Source organism: Cucumis sativus, chromosome 6 (genome assembly GCF_000004075.3).
Source record: "Cucumis sativus cultivar 9930 chromosome 6, Cucumber_9930_V3, whole genome shotgun sequence".
NCBI lineage: Eukaryota > Viridiplantae > Streptophyta > Magnoliopsida > Cucurbitales > Cucurbitaceae > Cucumis > Cucumis sativus.
The window spans coordinates 14,480,478-14,497,356 of NC_026660.2; the positions used below are offsets into that span (position 1 = coordinate 14,480,478).

Below are 16,879 nucleotides of genomic sequence, written 5' to 3' on the forward strand. Positions count from 1 at the left end.
TCAAGTCGCTGGAAAACAGTTTGTAACGTGTTAAGAGTAAGATCATCCATCAAGATAGAATCGTTGGTATATAATAGCTCTTTGGCAATTAAACAGACAGATAAAGCTTCCTCAGCCTTTCCCATTCTTTCCAAAACCATCGCTTTAAGTGCCTGAAAAAATAAATTCAAGTAGCTCCATTACCTACGAACCTACTAGGTAACAAAAGATTCATTCATGGCCTCACATTCTATATTTCTAGTGCAGTAAGGAGTCCAATCAAGGAAACCTACAATCTCCTACATATTTAAAGAGCCTTATCAAGAATACTTAAAGAAGCAGCCTAAAATCTTATCAGAGTGATTTTCTTTTCATTGCTCGTATTGTGGCAGTGGACATAGTAGAAATAAGTAGCTTCCTAAGTTGTATATTTCATATGTTGTTTGTTTTTTTAGCTCTTAATTGTCTCACTGTTTTACGTTTTACATTTGCAAGTCTCTCTTTTCTTTCTTTGGTATGCAATGTGGTAGCTAGGACTTCCTAGAACCGGTGGGCTAACCTTTCTGTGATTCTAGACTTAGTTTTTAAGTTTGACTACTCCCTTTGGAGTGACAACAAGTTTTGTTAATGTCCACCCTTTTCTAAAGGGATTTAGTTCATTGTGGCTAGACAAGAGGCTCCTCATGTTTGACAATACAAATTTGTTAAAACCATCTCAATTTCTAAAGAGTGCCTCCTATCCATTTTTAACTATATCTAGGTTAGGTTTGGACTAAGTGCATCATAGGTAAGTCCCGACAAAGCAACAAAGGAAGACAAAGCTAGAAAAGTATACATGCACTTATTTATTATATACATGCAATCAAGCATTCGCAACACACATACCATTTTCTTAATCATGCATTCACATTTCAATAAGATATCTCTAAAAAAGGACTTAAACCAAAACAAACAGCAGCTAATTCTCAAATTTCAGCACATATACTTATCAAAATTCAAAATTTTACATCACAAACCCAAGCTCAATACTCAAGGGTTGGCAGTCATGCTTTTTATGCAAGATCTAGGTAAGCTAAGAAGGTATAATGTTCATTATTGTAAGAATTATTCTTTTTACAAATTTTGAAGTTTGGGCAAAATTTGAACCCCCAAGTTTAGACTAAACATGCAAGCTATTGACCACCCCCACTTTAACAATTGTTTTGCTTGTCAAAGCTTTTGAAAATCAAAGTAAAGGGAGAAAAATAAGGGGGAACTTTGGACTCTCCTGGAAGGATCGACATCCTTGACTTTAGTTTGAAGCTTGCATGGATAAACCTCTTCATTCCTTTTTCATTATTGATCCTTGTTCCTGAAAATCAAAAGGAAATTCTCTTAATTTTATTTATTACTAAAATTAGGACACTTATAGTAACTTTATTTTTTAATTCTTTTGGTAGTTTATGTCTTGAGTGTATTTTCAAATGTATTTTTATATAAAGTACAAAGTTTAGGGGTATTCTGCATAATTTTTAGCCTTGAAATTTCCCATACATGCATCTAATCAAAATTTCAAAATCAACCGTATACTTATCGAACCTATTTAACAAAAAAAAAAAAAAATTTGAACCCATGAAGTCTAACTAATCGAATAATTAGTCTTCTAGTACAAGTAATTTAACACATAAACATAAATTAAAGGTTAGAACATAATTGCATGGCATTTCTATAAATTTATCACATGTTCTTTCTTCTTCTTTTTTTTTTTCTTTGCTTTTCTGATATAACTCTAACCATGTAGTTAAGCTTCTACCTGTAGCAGTTAATTAAAATAGAGATAGAAACTATAGATTAACAAACAATTGGAAGGCCTCTTGATAAATTTATCACACAATAAGTTCATACTTATGCCTTTTTGGAAGTATGAAAAACGAGAAATCGCTATTTTCCCTAAACGAGAAACCTCTTCGTTCCTTTTTCGTTGATTATTCATCCTTGTTCTTCAAAGGAAATTCTTCAATTTTCTTCAAAGGAAATTCTTCAATTTTCTTCAAAGGAAATTCTTCAATTTTCTTCAAAGGAAATTCTTCAATTTTCTTCAAAGGAAGGATCACATTCTCTCCTACAAAGGGTATGTTTCTAATTTTCGTAACTTTATGACTTAATATGCCAGTATTGTATAATGCAAATCCATAATAGAAGAAACACCATTTACATCATAGCCAAGAAAAATGAGAATTGAATATAATGTGCTACAATAAAATTAAAATACGAAAGAATGTCTTAGGATGTTAGTGTAAGCAAAAAGTAAAATCAATGGCAAAAGAAGGGAAAATTTGAAGGACATCAACAAAAAATGTAATCCGTAAGTTGCTATTTCTTTATCTTGTTCCCGCAGAAGATCATCCTTGGCCCAAGCCTCTGAAGAAATTATAGAATAAAGGGTTAGTGAGGAAAAAAACAAATCATTTCAAAACATTCTTTTGCAAGCAAATAAAGCATGAGGAAAAGAAAACAACGCACCCTGCATTGTCTAATTTAATTGATTGCAATTCCCTATCTTTATCTTATATTTTCCTTTCCAGTTCGGGAATAGCCTGGTCTCTTTCACATAGTTGTCCCTGTACAGCCACAAAATGTCTCATTTAAGTATCAAAGTAGTCCGCATCTAATCATGGTACCAGTAATCAATTAAACCCAAAATCTTGTGTCATGCACATATCTTTAGTGGGATGAAACAATAACTTCCAATGATCAACTCAATAAACAATGCAACTGGCAAAATGAATTTTAGAACCATAAATGATAAAGAAGATTTTAAAATAAAATAAAAGCAGCTAAAAACCTATTATAATAAAAGCTTTATCAGACAACTTGTCCAGTTACAGAAAGTAAGAACCTACATCTTGATGGCAGCATTATTGTGTTCTTTCATTTGACATCAAAACTCTTTTGCATTTCCAATATTACTAATCTTGCAATAACTTGTGCTCTGAGTTCAATCTCCATCTGTTGAAGATCCTCTCTTTGTCTAGCAATATCATTGTGTCGCGGTTGCAAAATATCATTATCTGGATTCCCATTAATTGTAATTGAATATAATTCAACATCAAAGGGTTCCCTTCCGTGTTGCACCTTGACATAGAGCAAATCATCTTCACTACAGTGATTCGTGAGGTTCTATAAAGATAATTCCAATACCAGAACCTTCTTACCTCATATATAACCGGTAAGTTGCTATTTCTTTTTCTTGTTCCCGCAGAAGATCATTCTTTGCCCAAGCATGTGAAGAAATTATAGAATAAAAGGGTTAGTGAAGAAAAAAACAAACCATTTCATCAAAACATTCTTACGCAAGCAAATCAAGCATGAGGAAAAAACAACTGACCGCTTCGTTGTCTAATTTAATTGATTGCAATTCCCTATCTATATCTTCTATTTTCCTTTCCAGTTTGCGAATAGCCTGGTCTCTTTCACATAGTTGTTCCTGTACAGCCACAAAGTGTCTCAATTAAGTATTAAACTAGTCCGCATCTAAATAGAATTCTTCAAAAAAGTATTAAGATTTGAGTTGTGGCAATGTGAACTAGGATCTTCTTTACAATTGTGCTCTAAAGATATTGAAGACAATTTATAGAATAAATCAATCTTATTAATGATAATAATAGAATTAGTAATGAGGATATTATATCAGTGTTTCAACTTCCAGCACCACAGGTAAAGAGACAAAAGATCTTAAAAAATCAGAAACTCAACCTTTGGAGTTAGGAGAAAAACAAATATCTTAAGTCCCAGATAGAGAACAACCCTGACCATGGAAGAAAATAGTATATAGAAAAAGCTTAAGATGAAATTTTAACTGATCAGGACCAAAGACTAAAGGAAACTTTGAAGTGAACTCTACCACCAATATCTCTCTCTTCATTGTAATAATAAATAACTATGGAAGGGTCATGTTTCCTACAAAGAAAATCTGCAACAGATCTCTTCGTGTTTGAAGGGTAGATAGTATGTATTTTCTCTAGATAACTGTGGAATGGGAGATGTACACCATGCATAGATGAAAGCGTACACCTACAACAACCACAACCTCTATGTTAACAAGTATTGGACAAAGGGTGGCTTAGAGATCGCAAATTTCTGAGAAAGTTTAAAAATGTCTAAATGCTTCAGCCTCTTAATGTATAGAATCAGATGAAATGAGTGTACAAGAATTTAGCACAAACTCACAGTTCATCCTCCTAAAATATAAATCTTTGCCCCACCATAATTTACAATTGGTATGTCTGTAAAAATATAAACAATAGAGACAATTTTCTAATATCTTCTGTAAATCACATTAGAGCTTCATGCTTGTGCCTAGGTATCATAAATGCTAAATTATGCTGAACGGTCTAATCCTCCAAAACCACTTTGTCAAAGGGAAGAATTAATAAAAAAAAAACATACAACAATATGTTCTTTACAAAATAGAATGATAGGAACAACTATGGACAAATATGTCAGCTCGAGGCCAGAATCACAGAAGTATTGAGTGAAATTGAGACTTGATTACGGGAAGATTGTCATGAGAATTCAAAAGATTTAAAGAATAAAACCAAGTAAACGACAAACCACATTTTATCCGAATGAGATTTTTCCCCAAAATAACCGAGCAAGAAGTTTCTTCTACAAGTTGCAATAGAGCAATACTGTTGTGCAGCCATCAATGACTCCTTAATAGCTCTTCTTTGGTTTTCCTCACGGAAGAAGGAAAATATAGAAGTATCCACTTCAAATTTTAAACTATATACACATACACCACTGAGGAAAGCGAATTGTTCATCAAATAAAATGGTAAGTAATTTAAGAAAGAAAGTACTAATCTGTGAATTAACCTGGAAGCTCCAGCGTCCAAGAAACTAAAGTTTTAAGCCAGATACCAGGAAAAACAATCGGTGATAAGGCATGTGGGTTTAAGTATATGACCCCACTTAATGTGGAGGGATGAATTTCTAATACTCTTTCTATTTCCTCTGCAATAATCGCATCCAACACAATCTCCTAAACCACACACTAGAAAAAACACACAATTCAATTAAACTAAACAGATAACAAACAACAGAACGTAATGGATGCCTGTTTGAACAAAGAAAGAAGACTTCACCTTCAATTTCTTTCACCTCTCTACCTTCACCTCCATATCCCCTAAAATCAAGCCAAACACCAATAAACTAAATCAACCAACAAGAAAAAATGCACATGCTTTATTGTGAATATACTCCACCTCAACTAACGACAAATGATGAAAACAACTTTAATGTAACTTTAACCAATTTCCTAAAGTAGCAGCAAAATAACCACCTAAAAAAAAGATGTCAACAAAATACAGGAAGAAAGCATGATCATGTAATATTTATAAAGATATTCTATGAAAACCTACTATTTGATATCAGTAATTAAATTTGATCGTTGTTTGCACATGGTAAGAGATGTGGAAGCCATTAACGTAAGTGATCAATTTTTTTAAAAAAGTTTCTACCCTACTCTTCACTTAATCATATCTTATATTAACAAATCATTGACTTGAATAAGGATAATCAAACTAGTAAAAAGAGATTAAGGAGATTTTCAAGCAACACCGAGAAAAAAATAATATTTCTTTTGAGGAAACCAGAGAAATCATAAAGGTCCATTTCTATTTTTTTTTATCTATTTTTTGTTTTTGTTTTTTTTTTCTATTAAAGCCAGTGAGCAATTTTACGGCCAAAACAGAAGGTAGCAAGAAGATAGCAAGAATAAAACTTGTTCCAAATCTTAAATCACCACTTCATTATTCTACTTATTTTTTGTCCCTCCATCTTCAAAAGTTGCTCCCTCTACTTTTATAAACGAGTAGCTCTTTTAACACTACAAAAAGACATAATCTCATGAAGACATTTAGCAATAAAATTGAATCTTTAATGCAGCATCATCCTCGTAAAATGTTAAACAAATCTCCTCTTAATTCCAAATCTCCTCATAATTCCAATTATTAGTTAAGCTAGAAACAAAATAGATCATTAAGTAACACAAATTCACGTGAGAAACAAATTCACACAAATCCAGTAATAAACACTAGTTCAACATTAAAAAAAAGCAAAAAACTAAAAAGAAAATAAAAAGTAGAGAAAGCAAATGAAAAAGGCAAAACTCGGAAGTAAGAGCCAATGAGATACATACATACCTCAAGAATATCAATATCATCTTTGTCACTCACCACCACACGCGATAATCTTAAAGTAGGAAGTAGACTTCCCCGTAGCTACAAAACCTCTCACCCACTGTTTTCATAGATCTAGTAGACCTAAAACATAAATATTTCACTTTCTCCACAATTTCGTACTTAAAACAACCATCTGAAAGTTCAACAGAGATAACCTTCCGAAAATTAGAAACTAGACACAAAAAATATCCAAGTTCAACTCAACCTGATTTGACTTAATAGCCTTTCCATTCACAGCCTTGTAAACCAATTTCAGAAAAGTGTCTCTCAAGTAAGAAAACCCAACCTTTGAAAAAACCCAAAACTAAACAACTTTACATCTTTTCTTTCCAAATCACACAAAACTAAACAAAGAAACAATTAAACTAAGTAGTTAAGAGAGGAAAAAAATGAATGATACGTAGATATGTTTACATTTAGAGAAATGTCAAGGTAGACTTAACTAAGTCTGGTTCTATTAGCTTGGAAGATAGGCATGAGTTCCACTCCATAAATTGAAATGTGAAGGTAGACTTAAGTAAGCATGATCCTATTAGCTCATAAGATAGGCTCGAGTTGTGTTATGAGAAATGTAAAGGTAGACTTAACTAAGCATGGATAACAAAGTAATTTTTCTTTTCATTCCAACAAATGCAAAATGAAACTCAAAACAATCTCACGTAATTCAAATAAAAAAATCATCCATTATCTTCTTCATAACAAGCATCTCTAATCTTCATCACCGACAAAGACATAAAACATTAAAATTAAGAATATATAGAAGCAAAAGCAACACAAAAAACCAATGAGAAAAAGAAAAAGATAGTTAAGATCAAAATCATAATCGTAGAACAATGAACAACAAACTAATCTCATATCTCATCAAATTTTTCAAAAAAATAAATAAAAGAAAACAAGTAAGAATCAGACAAGCAAACATACAATGTCTATTTTTCCATTTGAGTTAAGTTCCAAACATATTTTTGAGTCATTGGAAATTACTTTTTATGTTACAAAATCACTGTTAAAAGTATAGACACAAACAAAGGTTAATATGGCATGAAAATCATTTTTAACAAAACATTTATTAATAAAAATCAATTTTGTTAACTAGTTTCTAAAAACACTCTCAAATATGCCTTCCATAACCTAGTTTATGTTTTCAAGAAAAATGACTAATGGAGGCTAATGTAATTATTCTTTTGTTTATCATGTAGTGAGCTGTTAATAGGTTGTTTAAAATAAGAAAGTTTTTATTATATGAAATTGTATTCTCTACAGCATTGCATGTTTTGCTAAGAAGCAGTCAAATCATATACACTACCAGAGCAATGAAGTTAGTTGCTGCCATAGCAGGTTCGTTATGATAATATTATACAACAACAAGGAGGACCTCACAGCTTGAGGTCAAGGCATAAGAGCAGAAAATTCTCACATTGAGAAGATAAGTAAAAACCAAAAGACAGGCAATAGGTCGAAGCATCCAAACAGATCCTAAAGATAGCGAAAAAAAACCCACAGCCCGGGGACAAGCACAAAAACAAAAAATCAACTAAGAATATCAAAGAGCGTCACAGACAAAATAAAAATTAAATGTCTATAACACGACACATGCTAGATCAAACAGAATAAGAGAAGAAAAAGAAGTCAAACCAAAGAAAATAACAAAGACAATAAAATATAGAACCCCATAGCCTGGGAACAAGCAGAAAATAAAAGCACACTAAATAAAATCATGAACATCTTCGGACCAAGAAGAAGCAGAGCCCGAATGCACAACCGAGTGAGCTGGAAAATAATCATAGGCTCACGAACCTGACCTCCATGAAGACGATGATTACACTCCTGCCAAATGAAGTAAATCGTAGCACACCAAAGAAGACGCCACAACTTTTTCCTCACCCCCTTCTCTATGCCCTTATGGCAAATCCAAGACAACTCAACCCCCAATACCCAATCCTATGAGAAGAGGACATGAACGTAAGGATCCTAGACCAAATTTCCCACCCAAAAGAACAAGAAAAAAAATAATTGATCACGAGACTCATAGTTCCCCCCACAAAGAATACAAGACAAAGGAATTAACCTATCCCACCGACTCAACCTATCCCTAGTTTCTATTGGGTTATTGAAGTTGTTTGTTTGGTTTCTTTAATTTAATGTGCATATTTTGTGTGGGATGTTGCTTATGGTCTATCAATGATATGTTATTGTCAGTGATTGATAGATTTAGAGGATGTTGAACTTGTTTCTTTGGCATGCTAATATGTTTTCAGTTTGTGTTTTGTTGCTTAGGGATATGGTGTATCAGTGATATGTTCGTATCAGTGATAGACTTAAGGGGTGTTTAGTTTGTTTGCATTGAGACGTTAGTAGATGCTTTAGTTCAATGTGTATTTTTCTATCTGTTGTTGCTTATGATCTATCAGTGACATGTTTCTATTATTGATAGACTTGATAGATCTTGAGGATGTTTGGTTTGTTTGCGGTAAGGTGTGTTAGTGGATGTTTTAGTTTAAGTGTTGTTTCTTAATCTATCAATGATAAACTTGAAATATGTTTAGTAAATACTTTAGTTTAATGTGCATATTTTGTGTGAGATGTTGCTTATGGTCTATCGGTGATATGTTCTTGTACATTGATACATTTGGAGGATGTTGAACTTGGTTCTTTGGCATGCTAATCTGTTTTCAATTTGTTTTTTGTTGCTTAGGGATATGGTCGATCAATGATATGTTCATATTATTGATAGACTTAAGGGGTGTTTAGTTTGTTTGCATTGAGAAGTTAGTAGATGCTTTAGTGCAATGTGCATTTTTCTATATCTTGTTGCTTATGGTCTATCAGTGATATGTTCCTATTATTGATAGACCTTGAGGATGTTTGGTTTGTTTGCGGTAAGGTGCGTTGGTGGATGTTTTAGTTTAAGTGTTGTTTCTTAATCTATCAACGATAGGCTATAATATGTTTGATAGACCTAGACCTAGAATATGTTTAGTAAAGCCAACATGAGCTTAGCTCAATTGGTACATGTGAACAAGGTGAACAAGAGGTCCCAAGTTCAACTCACACTGCTCCATTTATTACAATATCTTTACAAAAAAAATGTGAAAGTTTGTAATCTTGTGTCTTGCTAAAAAATTTGGGGCGCATGAGTACACCTGCACCTCCCAAGGAGGTTTATGACCAAATTGTTGTTGATCCCCAAAGACTTCTCTAGTATTGGTTCGTCGTTGGCTGGCGATTACTTGGATCTAAAAGTGAGATTTACATTCGGCTAGCATTGTAATCAAATTTAAAACAGGTCATTAATCTTACGTTCGGCTGGAAAAATAAATTGGATCTGCAATTGATGCAATTCCGACGTTTTGGGGGTATTATGTATGATTGTTCCTGTACTTTACGATTGATTATCCTCTGGCATAAGTTGGAGATTAGTTCTCGCACAGGCCTTCGACTTTTGGGTTCCCCTTCCAACGATGTGCTGGTGAATGGAAGACATGTCCTCTGGAAACGATGATGTCTCAGTGGTGAAGCAACGTGCGTTGTCTGGTTTCAAACGTGCATACGACGTTGCCGTGAATCGTAAGGCGATGGCGGCGAAGGGTGACCTACCATCTTCTTCACACAGAAATGGTCGATTGATGGGATTTAAACTGGTTCAATTGAACCGTCCATTAGGAAGTACTCCAAGGGCCCGTGAGTTAAATGCGCCTTCTCTTGAAGATGGGCGTATACAAAAAAAAAAAAGAACCTGGGTTAGATAGGTCAAGGTAAGTAATTGGGGCTCGGATGTGATCCAATTGATTAAACAGCCAATGATGTTGGTTGGGCCAAATCTAGCCGATGGGCCTGAGTATGAAAAGAGATTGGATGGGTTGAAGGTCACTAACAATGTTGGGCCGACTGGAGCTGATTCAAAGGTGGTCCGGTTGGAGTTGATTTAAATAGTGGGCCGGCGGTAGAAATTTGGCTGGATAGAAAGGAAAATGGTGGTCAAGCCCAGAATATGTCTAAAGGAGAAATGCCGAGAGCTTTTGGTCATGGTCCTAATTTTTCATGGGCTTCATTATTTGGTTCGTCAAGTGGTAAACCTATGATTTACGCACCTCCTAATCCCTACTATAGAAGTCATTGATCAAGGAGTTAGGGTGTGGGAGAACTCCCTAGTAGGGCAATTAATTGACGCAAAATGGTCGTATCCAATCATTTATCGACTAATAGAGAAGATTTGGGGAAGAGTTGAAATGCCTACATTCACATTTATGGAGAATGGCCTCATTTGCTTCCAATTTAAACGGCCAAAATCGTTAGATTGGATTCTATCTCGTGGACTGTGACACCTTGGAGGAAAACCCATGCTCCTCCGAAAATGGACTCCAGGCATTGTCCCTGAAACCTTTGTTTTTTATTATGTTCCTGTTTGGATTAAACTAGGGCGGATTCCAATGGAATTATGGATAGATGCCAGTTTGGCTGTTGTTGTGAGTGCTATACGAAAGCCCCTTTCTTTAAATCTTGCTACCAAAGAGAGACGTAAACTATCATATGCTTGAGTTTGTGTTGAAATGAATGTAGACAGCTCTATGCCTGTTGATATAACTGTAAACCTTAGGGGAGAGGAGTTCAGTGACCGTAACGTACGAGTGGAAACCTAAAAAGTGTAACTTATGTCATTCCTTTGGACACTCAAATGGTACATGCCCTGAGAGTGCAGAAAATAAAGGTATTAGAAAGGAAGTTGAAAGTAAGGTGGCTCCTATTAAAGATGTGGTTTTGTTAAGTGGGGATTATGGTAATGTTGTGTTGGAGTCCTTCCAACAGTTGGAAGAAGGGGAGATTAATAACTCATCTTACTTTTGCAGATGATCTTATGATTTTTTATGTTGCTATTGAATCTTCTATAAGCTTCATAAAAGAGACTGTTCAAAGGTTTGATGAGTTATTGGGGGTTTTTGCTAATCTTGGGAAAAGCTCTATTTTTCTTGTGAGGGTTATGTTGGAATTTTTTGTCCTAAAACTCGTAGTTTGTAAATCATATTCTGTTCAATAAAGTTGTTATTGAGAAATTAAATATTATAATCTTAAATCCAATCAATCAAGTTCCAACACTACTACAAAAACAGACTCTCTTGACGGTTTTAAAACCGTCGTTGAAGCCAGCGTCAAGAAAGGCAAAGTTCTTGACGGTTGATTAAACGTCAAGAATAGTGAACGTTGACGTTTTATAAACGTCAAGTATACTTATGTTCATGACGTTTTAGAACCGTCAAGACTGGTATTGTTTATGACATTTTAAAACCGTCAAGGATGAACTGATTTATGACATTTTAAACCCGTCAAGAATTTTAATATTCATGACATTTTAAAACTGTCAAGAATGTAATTGTTCTTGACATTTGTCAACCGTCAAAAATGCAATTGTTCATGATAGTTTAAAACCGTCAAGCATGCAATTGTTCATGACATTTTAAAACCGTCAAGCATTTTTTAATTTTTTTAAAAAAAAGAAATTGTAATTGAATTATGCTGTAATGGAAAGATGATTGTCCTGTAATTGTCCAGCAACAGTTTCATAGATATTTGATATTCATCAAATATAGTTTCAAATCTCAAACATATATAAATAAAAACATTCACCATATATATTCAATTCCAAAACTTTACATATACATAATGAAATAGGCTTTACATTAGATTTCATAGATAACATTTTTACAAAGAAACTAAGTGTAGAAAATCTATCGAAATTTTCCGAAGGGACAAATACAAGCAAAATAGAAACTGAACGTGGGTAATATATTTTTACAAAGAAACTAAATACAACAAAGTTATATTGTCATGAATAACAAAATTAGAATAAAATAAAAGCGAAGTTACCGATTCAGATGAGGAACTATGTTTTTCAGCTTTTGCATTCTCCAAAATTTGGTTTGCAACTGCATTGTCATAATTGATGACTTCAGGAGGAGGAGGAAGTGGCCCCGCACTTTTTCCATATACAGATTCTCTCCTGCATAATAGTTAGTGTGTTATTTTTCCAAACCCAAAACAGAAATTGTTACGAAATCAACAAATAAAGAAAGCGAGAAAGTGCAAACAATAAAGATCAACATAGCTATATCCACGGGCTGAGGAAGAGAGTAGTTTTATTAAGCTATTAACAGAGAAAATATGAGATAATACAAATTACATAAACATCAATAGGGTTAGAGAGTTTTTATGATAACTATTTGAACCTTAGGCCTAAAATCTTAAATAACACATAACACAATCACAATGTAGGCTAATTTACTTGGTTAATCAGAATGCCAAATAACAAAAACACGACATTTCAACCGTTCAATTGAAGTTGAAAATCCTGGCTTACTTAGAATTTGGCAAGGAGAGGGTAGCTCTGTATTGAAATGGAATTTCCATGAGTGCGGCCAAGGCAAATGCTGCTTCCTTCTTTGACGCTTCTGTGCTCTCAGACATGATCTTTGTGAAGTTTACAAACTGAATCAATAGAGAGAAGCCGTGAAGTTACACACTGAACCAAAAACAATTGAACACCCATGTTTTCTTTTTGAAAACAAGGAGATGGAGTTTTGCTCTCAGTGGTTTATGGATAACCCGCAACATTAAATGAAGTACATAGAATATAGAAAAGATACTGCCATAAGATTGAATATTCAAGACCATTTCATACCTTTCCTCTAAACAAAAACTTCTTATTGAACAAAAATGAAAGAATAAATGGGCATACAAAAAACAAGCCCACGAGAAAAGAGCTCCAACCATAGAGCTTCAGGGACAAGATGAAAGCAAAACAAAGGTAAAGGTCAGTGAATGTATCGACATAAGAGAGATATATAGTACATAGAGCTTCTCAATCAAAATTTTAGGCCTATGGTTCCAACTTCCAAGTAATCCAATTAAAATTGTTGGTGAATTTGCTTTTATAATCAGAAAAGTGTAGGTAGCACAAGATCTTAGATAGTCACAATCATACCTTAACAGGATTCTTTAAGCATGCTCTTTGAAGTTTTCGAACCTATAGGATTATCTCAACTTGGTCAGCAATTTAAACCATTACAAAATCTCAAAAATAAATCTAGCAACACTTAGAAAATACTTATTCATATAAGATAAAGACAACCCACATCTATGAATCCAGAATAAACAATTTAATATTAATGTTAGATATATTAAAACAACTTAGAAAATGTCTAAGTGTATCTTTCAAACAAGTTAAAACTACTAATTGTAACTTTCAAACTAAAACCAACAAAAACCCACCTACTAAGTGTCTTAAATATTAAAACTACTTAGAAAATGTCTAAGTATATCTTTCTAACTCAAAACCAAACATAAAATTTATAAAAATGATCAATGTTGACACTTTAAATATCAACTTTCAACACAAGTGTAGGAGATTACAACTTGAGCATACAATAAATTCTAGATTATCTTGCATCAACAAAGACAATGTGTAGGAGAAACTTACTATTTCATCTTTATAAAATGCGTGTCAGGAGTTTCAAAACAGTGAGTCCATTAAAGGAATCAACATCAAAAAGTTCTTTTAACTTCTCCTCACAAATTATTCTCCTTTTGTTAGAAGGGTCCTTCAACAACAAATAAGAAACATTTCAGCTGTTAAATGATACACATCATCAAAATAACACAATTTCAATGTTCATTGTATGAACACTTTCTTGTACATTCATTCAAGCTTAAAAACTTATGTGTTAAATCACCCAAGTAGTAAGAACGTTCATTTTCACATAGTTTTTGGGTTATGGAATATATTAGTTAAAATAAGACATACGCACATCTTGAACTTCATCAAGTTTCAGAGGCCACCAATATGCCATCAACAAATTATATTCTCAGTATATCAGTGAATATCTATAATCCTCATCAAAAGTTTAACCAAAATTCCATTATGAAGAATTTATACTTAGAACTTTGAAACTAGTTCACTAGATTGAACTGACATGAAAGACAACCTAAAAGGGGTGATGGTAGTGGGGCAAATTACACTTAATATAAAAAGCATGTCTATCTTTCTCAACCAGTGGATTCCAAAAAAACAAGCAAGAGAGCCAAATCTCAATCAAAATGTTGGAGGCTTTGAAATCTTGGTAAATAAACTAAGGTTAAACTTACTTAGGGTGGGCAGTGGCGAAAGGAGCACTTACGACGAGTTCAGTGAGCAAGGGAGCGGCGACCTCGTGTGACGTTCAGATGGTAGCAGGTAGCGGTAGCGTTCAACAGCGTTCAAATGGTAGCATGTAGCAGCGACGTTCGAATGGTGGGTTGCAAGAATAGGAAGAGGGAAATGGGGAGGGTAGCGACGACGTTTAGATGGTGGGTTGTGAGAAGAGGAAGAGGAAAATCGGAAGGGTAGCGACTAGGTTGCTTTTTGTGAGAAGAGAAAGAGGCAAATTGGGGGAGAATGTCGTGTGGGAGGGAAATGTTGGAGGGAAAAAGAAAAAAGAAAGGAGGAAAAAGTAAAAAATAAATTAAGTTTTTTAAAAAAAAAATTATAAAAAATGAAATTAAGTTTTTCTTTAAAATAAAACTTATGTCCATGTTATTTTCGTTGCAGTATAAATTTTGTGTCGTCATAAATGTCTAAAAAAATATAGGATATTTTGTTACGTAAATTGCATCGATATAAATATGTCTAAAAAACGTGGGGTACTTCACCACATAAATTACGACCAAACATTTAAAATATTTGCCCACGATACAAGGCCATAAGCTAAAATAAACGTTGGCAGAAATTCAACTTAAAAATATTCTTAATACCACACAACTTTTTGCTCACATGTATATTTTCGTCGAAAAAAACGAAAATGTGCCCACACAATGAAAACTACGTCGACACATCATATCTCTTGCCCACGGTTTTTTGTTTTGCTAGAAAAAACGGTTCCTATAAACCAAAATTCTTGTAGTGAAATTTTTTAATAAATTTATTTAATGAAAAGAGGGCAATAAAAAGTATATTTATATTTTTACACTTCACAAAATAAAAATGTTAACTATACTTGACGTGAAAAAAATATCAAGTAAAAGTTGCACTATACTTGACACTAAGATTTTCCATAAAAACGCGCGGCATATTAGGTTTTAGAAAAGGGAAAATGTTATAAATGAACGTCGTCGTTTTACTCAAGAAAATTTAAAAATATTCTTGACGTTTTTAAAACGTCAAAGATTTTTAGAATAGTCTTGACGTTTTAAAAATGTCAAGAATATTTTTAAAATTCTTGACCTTTTTAAAAACGTCAAAGATTTTTTTTATAAATTTCTTGATATTTTTCAAAACGTCAAGGATTTTTTTATAAATTTCTTGACGTTTTTAAAACGTCGAGTAAAATTTTAAATTCTTGACGTTTAAAAAACATCAAGCATGTCGAATTCATACGCTTCTTGACGTTTTAAGAACGTCAAAAAAATAATAGATATTTCTTGATGTTTTAAATACGTCAAGGAAAATTTTATTTTTACTTGACGTTTAATAAACGTCAAGAATGATGTTTCAGAAAAATTCTTAACGTTTTTTATTAAAAATGAAATCTTTCTTGACGTTTTTCGAAAAAACGTCAAGAAAGGAAAACAACAACCGTCAAGAAAGCCCATTTTTCTAGTAGTGCAAGGCTATTTTTGAATAAACTTGAACTTTATGTGTAAACATAAACGTGGATCAAGTTCGAGTATATAGCATAAATAGTCTATAGTATATGAAATAAAGGTTGGGCGCCTTATTTAGAGAAACAATGGATGCGGCCCACTTTGTAGTACAAACGAGGTGATCCTAATCGTTCATGTAGAGACATGAAAGTGGGGGCATCCTATGTAAAATGTTTACATAAGACTGAACCATGAATTAGTCTTTTTTACGTTATAACACCGTTTACTGTTTAAAACTGACTATCTCAATTATTGATGACCTAGGTAACTTAGTCTTAATCCTGAGTTAACTATGAACTCCTGTTCACACGAGATTATCCTTAGATCTGCATAGGTGAGGGCAGCTCATCAGCGTTGGCCCAATAAGCCTCCCATTTCAGGGGTAAGATCGGGTGGATAGCTGGGAACATAGGGTACAAGATGGAATTCACTCCTACCCGCTTTAGGGTTAGTAGATAGGTTGCTCTCTTAAGCACTGAATCCAAGTCTTGAACAAGGGGCCCCACCCTCTCATTGGCCCGAGAGGGATTAAGTTTATAGGTTGAACCTTAAACCAATTGTTCAATAGTGGATTAGTGGGACTTAAGGAGCAAGATGTAATCTTGGGGGTAAAACGGTATTTTGACCCAGCCAAGGTTACGAGCAACCTGTGAAGGATTAACTTACTGATTATGGTTTTATCAAATGGACACAAATATATCTATAGTGAGGGGAGTGCAACTACGGGACTTTAGTGGAATGACCCGTTAGTTAACGAATGTTGATTAACTCGGTTTAAAAGAGTTTAGCTAGTTAATCTTGAATCGTTGGAGCCCATGATCTATAGGTCCATTAGGTTCCTCTGCTAGCTCATATGGATTAAACTTAGAACAGTGTGATGAAATAAGTCGAATTGTTCGAATTGGGAGAAGAAAGGGAAACCGACAAATATAGTGATATAGTCGTCGGTCTTCTAATTAGAAATAGAGCTTTATGTTTTACATACTATAAGTATGAATGCGGATTCATACT

At 33.7% G+C, this 16,879-nt stretch overlaps 1 long non-coding RNA gene across 1 annotated transcript; it reads right to left on the minus strand.

Annotated features, from left to right (window-relative positions):
• Window positions 1–2,151: 2,151 nt before the first annotated feature.
• Window positions 2,152–14,408, minus strand: LOC105435830. The gene is made up of 10 exons (XR_004217772.1): window positions 14,368–14,408; window positions 13,176–13,217; window positions 12,873–12,968; window positions 12,552–12,679; window positions 12,062–12,194; window positions 3,347–3,445; window positions 3,174–3,229; window positions 2,862–3,093; window positions 2,482–2,579; window positions 2,152–2,377 (listed from the first exon to the last, which is right to left on the minus strand). It is a non-coding gene; the product is annotated as an uncharacterized LOC105435830 (long non-coding RNA).
• Window positions 14,409–16,879: the final 2,471 nt, after the last annotated feature.